The sequence below is a fragment of the Megascapheus bottae genome, chromosome 8 (genome assembly GCF_031878675.1).
Source record: "Megascapheus bottae isolate mThoBot1 chromosome 8, mThoBot2.hap1, whole genome shotgun sequence".
NCBI classification, from domain to species: Eukaryota; Metazoa; Chordata; class Mammalia; order Rodentia; family Geomyidae; genus Megascapheus; species Megascapheus bottae.
In genome coordinates, this window is record NC_143516.1 from 58,624,211 (window position 1) to 58,631,082 (window position 6,872).

General features: G+C 52.1%; 1 long non-coding RNA gene across 1 annotated transcript; it reads left to right on the forward strand.

The window, feature by feature from the left end:
• Positions 1–4,823: 4,823 nt before the first annotated feature.
• Positions 4,824–6,031, forward strand: LOC150060001 (uncharacterized). Its single transcript, XR_016536489.1, has 3 exons — positions 4,824–4,982; positions 5,596–5,757; positions 5,864–6,031. It is a non-coding gene; the product is annotated as an uncharacterized LOC150060001 (long non-coding RNA).
• Positions 6,032–6,872: the final 841 nt, after the last annotated feature.

Consider the following 6,872-nt stretch of genomic DNA (forward strand, 5'->3'; position numbering starts at 1 on the left):
TGTCCCTTCAAAGGTGCGATTCAGAATGCATGCCTTCTTCCCCAGGCCTCAAAGTGCTCTGGAAGGAACCCAGCCCCAATTCTGTGGACATGGTCACTAAAGCCCATGCAGAGATCCCAGATCTTGAGATCTAGGTCCAGGTGTTTATGACTAAAGTCTGTGACACTGAACTGTGGTGTTTACTGAGACAAGAGACTAGTGTGTCCTCACCAGTGGAAGTCCTGACCTGGTCCTAATCAGTTCTTTATTCCTTCCCAGCAGGTGAAGAGTGTGAGTGTGAGAGAGCCCACAGAGCCCCTGACAGAGCCCAGGAAGCTTCTAGACCTACGGTCACCCTGCCTGTGAGGGACTTCTTATTGCCATGACAACCAAGATTCAAACTGTGTCTGGCCCTGACCCACAATTCTCAGTGTGCTTTGTTAAACAGAGTAGTTTTGGATATTGATGAGTTAAGGAAAAAGAGAAAAGCCACTTTCACCTTAAGCTTCCATAATCAACCTCTCAAAATCAAGGCTACCATTGAAGCTATGAATTAAGATATATGTTTTTTAAAAATCCTCCTTTTTGTATGTGCTGGCACTGGGACTTGAACTCGGGGCCTGGGTGCTTTTCCTTAGGGTTTTCTGCTCAAGGCTAGTGCTCTACCACTCAGCCAAAGTTCTACTTCTGACATTTTTGGTGAATAACTGGAGATAAGAGCCTTCCAGCCTTTCCTACCTGGGCTGCCTTTGAACTTCAGTCTTCAGATCTCAGCCTCCTGAGTAGTGAGGTTTACACACATGAACTGCCAGTGCCCAGCTTAAATATTCCTCTTAAGTTTATGCTTAGGAGCAGGAAACACAAAAGGTAATCGGCAATTTAATTTTTCTTTCCTAAACAGGAAAGTCTTCTAGTGCGCTGGGCACCCGAGTCAGAACAGTAGATGTATGGAGTAGAGGTTTCTATGACAGCTCTGAGCAAAATGAGCAGATGCCAGCACTCAAACTCTGACCCAGAGACAGTGGGAGGAGCAGGAGAGCAGGGAAAAAAGACAATATAAAGAATGGTGGGCTTTCTAGATAAAACCACCAGAGGTCTGTCAGTGCAAGATTCAAGTGAACCCAATCAAATCTATCTTTGGAATATGAAGAAATGTACACAGTATAATGGTCATCACACGTTGTATAGAGCTCATTATACACTATGTCATAGTCATCTATCACTGTGTAATGGCCATCTTACACAGTCTCATTTATCTCATCTACACTATATTACAGTCATCTCACACTGTATAATACTCATCTCACACTATCAGTCATCCCAGACTATATTCAGTAATCTAACACTGTATACAGTCATTTCACATTGTACACAGTTGTCTTATGGTGTATAGAGGTGGTCTCACACTGTATAACAGCCATCTCACAATGTATAATAATCATCTCACAGTTTATTCAGTCCTCTAACACTGTATTCAGTCATTGCAAACTGTATAAGTCATCTCACAGTGTATACAGTTGTCTAGTAGTGTATAGAGGTGGTCTCACACCGTCTAAGTCATCTCACACGGTATAACAGCCGTCTTACAATGCATAATAGTCATCTCACACTGTATTCAGTCATCTCACACTGTATAAGTCATCTCACATTATATACAGTTGTCTCATGGTGCATAGAGGTGATCTCACACTATATAAGTCACTTCGCACTGTGTAACAGTCGTCTCATGGGATATAACAGTTGTCTTACACTGCACAACATGTGCAGGGCTGGAGGATTAGCACTAACACCAAAGTGGAAGCTTGTGAGAGAACTATATGTGGGAGAAGAGAAGGAAGAGATGGATGGGAACGTAGCCACATGTGAGTAGTCTCTCAGCTTTCAGGAAAGCAGAAGTGGCCTGTGCACTGGCTGAAGGAAGCCTTGTGTGCTGGCATTCTTTATGAAAATAAAAGCTGCATGAGTGGATGAGTTGATTTTCACTTCACCTTTGACTGCACTCCAGGGGGATAGGAAGCCCACCAGGACCAGCTTGTGACACTTTACAAAGTAAAACCATCAATAAGGAAAGCATAAGGGCCTGCTCATCTGCTCCTCACCCACCTTGATGCCATCTTTAGAGAAGCTACAATAGATTACACACAATTAGAAAAACACAGCTGAGAAGACAAACACGCAGATTAAAACCTAAGCCGAGAATCGGACAACTGTACAGAGGAGCTCACATGTAGATGGCAGGCAAGCTGAGCATTTCATCACTGATGGGAAGAGTGCAGAGGTCTTCTGCAACTCAGAAAAGCATGAATCTAATGGTCACACCTACAATCTTAGCTACAAAGGTAGCTGAGGTCAGAGGATTCCAGGTCAAAGACAGCCCAGGCCAGAAAGTCTGTGAGTCTCTTATCTCCAGTTAACAACCAAAAAGGTGGAAGTGGAGGCATTGCTCAATTGGTTCAGCTCCAGCTTTGTGGAAAAATGCTCAAGGATAGTGGCAAGGCCCCAAGTTCAAGTCCCAGTACACACACCACACACACACACACACACACACACACACACACACACACACACACACACACACTGATTCATTGTCCCTCAGTGTCTTCTCCATAGTCTATCCCTGACAGAGGATATCTGCTGACCGCAGCTCAGATGACCCCTCAATCCCCCTTATGCTTGTGCTTGGTCTCTGTCTTACAGGCCAGTCACTGTTAGGGCTTCTCTCACTGCTGCTTCTGGCAGGAAGGCTTCCCCTGCTTCTGTTCTGCCAGGCCCCTGTCCTCACCCGGCTGCCTCTTGTCCTTTTTCCAGAACACTTTTCCAGTTCTGTATTAGCGTCTCTCCAGTCTACAGCTTTACATTCCTGTTAACTTTTCATCCTTCACTTGAATTCCACTCATGCCAATTACCTCTCCTTCATGGTCTCCATCTCCCTATATCTATTCAGGTGTACTGGACATTTCTGCCCACCCTGAAACTGAATTACCATTGCAGCAAGAGAGATTTAAACTGTGAAGCCAAAAAGATGTAGATGGGAAAATCTCTATTTCTAGGGAATTCCACAGGGTTCCATCTGTTCTGGAGGGTTTCCTAGGGTAACAAGACTTCAGATACAAATACAATCGTGTTTGGCTTTCCTTTACCTGTCCAGGCCAAGCCTGCTCTCCTGTGTACTGCCTTAGAACCCTGCCAGGAAACTGCACTTAGAACCCTTCCACTTATAGCTGAGCCTGCACAAAATCTCATAGAAGTGCCTGGCAGTTTCTTTGTCTTCTATGTGTGTATGTGTTATGTTCTTACTTGGTATGTGTGTGTGTGTGTGTGTGTGTGCCCGTGTGTCTGTGCGTGCACGTGCATGTGCGCAATTGCAAGCACCTGCATGTGCTGGTACTGAGGCTTGAACTTAGGGTCTGGGTGCTCTCCTTGAGCTTCTTCCGTCAAGGCTAGTGCTCTACCACTTGAGTCACAGCTTGATTTTTCAGGTTTTGGCTGGCTAATTGGAGTTTCACAAATTCTCCTGACTGGTCTGGCTTTCCAGTTGCGACCCCCAGATCACAGCCCATGAGTAGCAAGGATTAATTACAGGCCTGTGCTTTGCCATCCATCTCTTTCTCCACCTCTGCTCCCCTAGGGAGGATCTTGATTTCCTCTGCTGGTTCTGCTTTCCCTTTCCACTCTAGGCCACCATTGCTACCCAAGGAACACAGCTGTCACCCAGGGAGCTGCATCTGCTTCCACAGCACCTGCACGTGCTAGGCCTGCCTCACCCACACAGGGGTCCCCAGCAACCAAGGCTCCCAAAGCCCAGCATGGGAGCAGAGAGCGAATAGAACGCGCTGTGGCTGTTCCTTGGCTGTCCGAGCTTGGTGGAGTGCAGATCAGAGGTACAGTACATTTATTTCAGCCCCTCCAAACTCAAGCTGAGGTGCAAACCCCCTGAGACCACCCCACCACCCTGGCTGCCACCTTCCTCCCTCCCTGGAGGAGATGGGACAAAGGAGCTTGGAACTGGGGGTAAAGGGGTGCAGCGGGGTTCTCAGGGTTAGGTGCGCAACAGGGGCAGGTGGGGTTGGGGTGTAACGGGGCAGGAAAGGTTGAGGGTACAGTGGGGGTATGCAGGGTTAGCGGGAACAATGGGGTATGTAGGGTAAAGTGTGCACCAGGCAGGCCGGGTTGGGGTGCAGTAGGGGTACATAGGGTAGGGGTTAACTGGGGGCTCTCATCACTTTCCTTTTACAGAACCTCAAGCGTGGCTCCAAGCCCCTCACCTCAGTTTCTGGGTGGTTTTACTTTTCCCCCATAGCTGCCCCCTCCACCGAAACTGCCCCCTGGGCTCTGAGCCCACCGTCCCTCAAAACCCCCGTGCGTGCCTTCTCCCTCTGAGGAAACGTGGTCTTCCTGACCCTCAAACTTCCTCGGGACCCCGCAGGGAGCTGCGGCAGGGGAGCGGGCTAGGATGGCTGGCGGGGTCTCCAGGCCGGGACCGCAGCGCGGCTCCGGGTAATGAAGGTGCGGGGTGGACGTCCAGGGACCGTGGGGGCGGGGGCGTTAGCCCCGGGACCTCGAATCCGATCCTGGCCCCGACCCTGGCTTGCATCCCGGCTTCCACCCGGGTCCCCCGGCGGCCTCCCGGAGCCCAGGAGCAAGGCCCCGGCGCGCTTGGCTGAGTTTTGAGTTGCTCCGGACCCGCGATGCGGGATCTGGGTATAGGTGAGTCCCCAGTGCCCCGCGTCCTCCACCGCCTCGTCCCGCGCCCTCCCCATCGCCGGATTTGGCGTCCCCACCACCCCCGTCCCGCGTCCTCCCCCCGCCCCCGCCCTGAGTCCTCACTGCCCGGCGCCGCGGTGACTTCGGCCCCTGGTGCACAGCGCAGCACCAGGACTAAAGCCGGGCGCGCGCCGCCCGCACCACACAGCACCACGCCGCGGGGACCTGCGGACCCCGAGTCCGCGAGCCGCGGCGCAGTGCAGGGTTCAGATCTACCGGACCCATCCAGATCCCTCCAAGTAAGGCTCCGTCCACCCTCACCTGGAGCTGCCCGGGCCCGGGGCGGAGGCCGGGGCGAGCGGTCGGTTCTCGCAGCCTCCGGGAGAGCCGCAGCGGCGAGAACCGCGGTCCCGGGCTCGGCGGGGAGCGCGGGGCGCGCGCCTACCTGAGCCGCGGAGCGGAGCCCGCGGGGTCGCCCGGCTCGGTTCTCGGTGACCGCGAGGTTGCTGGAGCTGGCGGCAGGCGGCTGCGGTCGGGGCCGGCCGGGGTCGGGTCTGGCGGGAGGCGGCTCGGGTCCGGGTCTGGAGCGCTGGCGGGTGCGCGGCGGCGCGGGCGGGGCGGGGGGGGGGGGGCAGGCGCGTCCTTCGGCTCTGACCGCGTCCCCAGCCCCGCGCGCCCTGGGCCCCGCAGGTGGACAACTGGGCGGGGGGGGGGGCGGTGTCCGCCCCTCCTGCGCCCTCCTCCCCACTGGAGCCAGCGCTCCCCGCGAGCCAGGGCCAGCGACTCGGCTTCGCTGCAAAGGAGTGTGTGTGATGTTTAAAATACTTTTCCCGGGGATGGGGCTGCACGTCTGGGGCGGATCTCAGGATTCTTCCATTATGAAAGACACTTTCTACAGATATTTTCCTACAGATCTCTGCTTACGAGGCGTGTGCAGAGTGAGAGAATGCGTACGTCCATGGGTTGTGATAGATGTGTGTGCGTGCGCAGGCACGCGTGACCGATGCATGCACACACGTGTGCGTGTGCAGACCCGCGTTGTAAAATGGGATAAACGACTGTAGAATTCAGAAAGTAAGCCAATCACTAGAAAACCTAATTCCGTTTAGTGTTTTCGAGTTCACGTTTGCCGTCCTTAGTGGAAAAAGAGCAAAAGCTAAATCGCGTCTTTGATTCACAGTGGTGAAGCCCGTTCCCTGCACCATGAACTTAGAACCTCGGGAGGAAGTTTGGGGTCTCGGCGTCAGCCACTAGGCATAAATCAAATCAGGCTCTGCAATAATGGAAGTCCAGGGGACTTTGAATAGGAGCCAGGGCGGGCGCAGGGCGGACACCGGGTGGACTCGGGGGTGGACGCGGGGGTGGATTCGGGGTGGACACGGGGTAGACACGGGGCGGGCGCGGGGCGGTCGCGGGGTGGACGCGGGGCGGACGCGGGGTCGCCCTGACTTCTCATGACCGCCCCGCAGCTCCAGAGTTCTGCCTTCTCATCAGGTTTCCAAACAAGCTGGTGTGCTTCCTCTCAGAGGACTCCCATCACTGATTTTGTTCTTGTTGTTGGCCTAGGAGAGAGGCCAAGGAGGGAGGAGAGAGAAGAGAGGGGAGAGTGGAGGGGGAAGGCAGGGGCCTGAGAAGGAGGGGAAGGGGAGAGGGAGGTTGTCCAATGAGTCATTGGACACCTTCTGAAAACCATGAATCACAGCCCTTCGTGACACTGAGAGCCATCATTACCGGGTTCTCAAATATTGCCTCTGTTTCCGATTTTCTCACCAAGCAGTGAAGCTTTATCTACTTTTTAAATTGCTGAATTAAAAAAATAAAACTCAGTTGAACTAAGAGGATCCGAGGTTTATTTTTCTATTGCATGTATTTTTTTTGCGTTTATAATCAATGCTATTTAAAGTATGGCTTTCAAAAAACACCTCATCAGAAGTCGACCTTTTTGCCTTTACTTTGTGCTTTTAATATAAGGAAAGTGGCCCATTCTAGCTTATTTTCCCATTTTAAAAAATTTCATAATCTTTAAGACGTGCATTTAAAAAAAATAAATGCATACTTTTTGTTTTCAGCTTGAGATGCCCCTCTTTTTTCCTATTTGGCAAAATTTTCCTAAGCCCGGTAATGTTTCAGAAGAGAATGAAAAATTAATAAAGTAAAATTATTATCCAGGCACCTGTGGCTCATGCCTG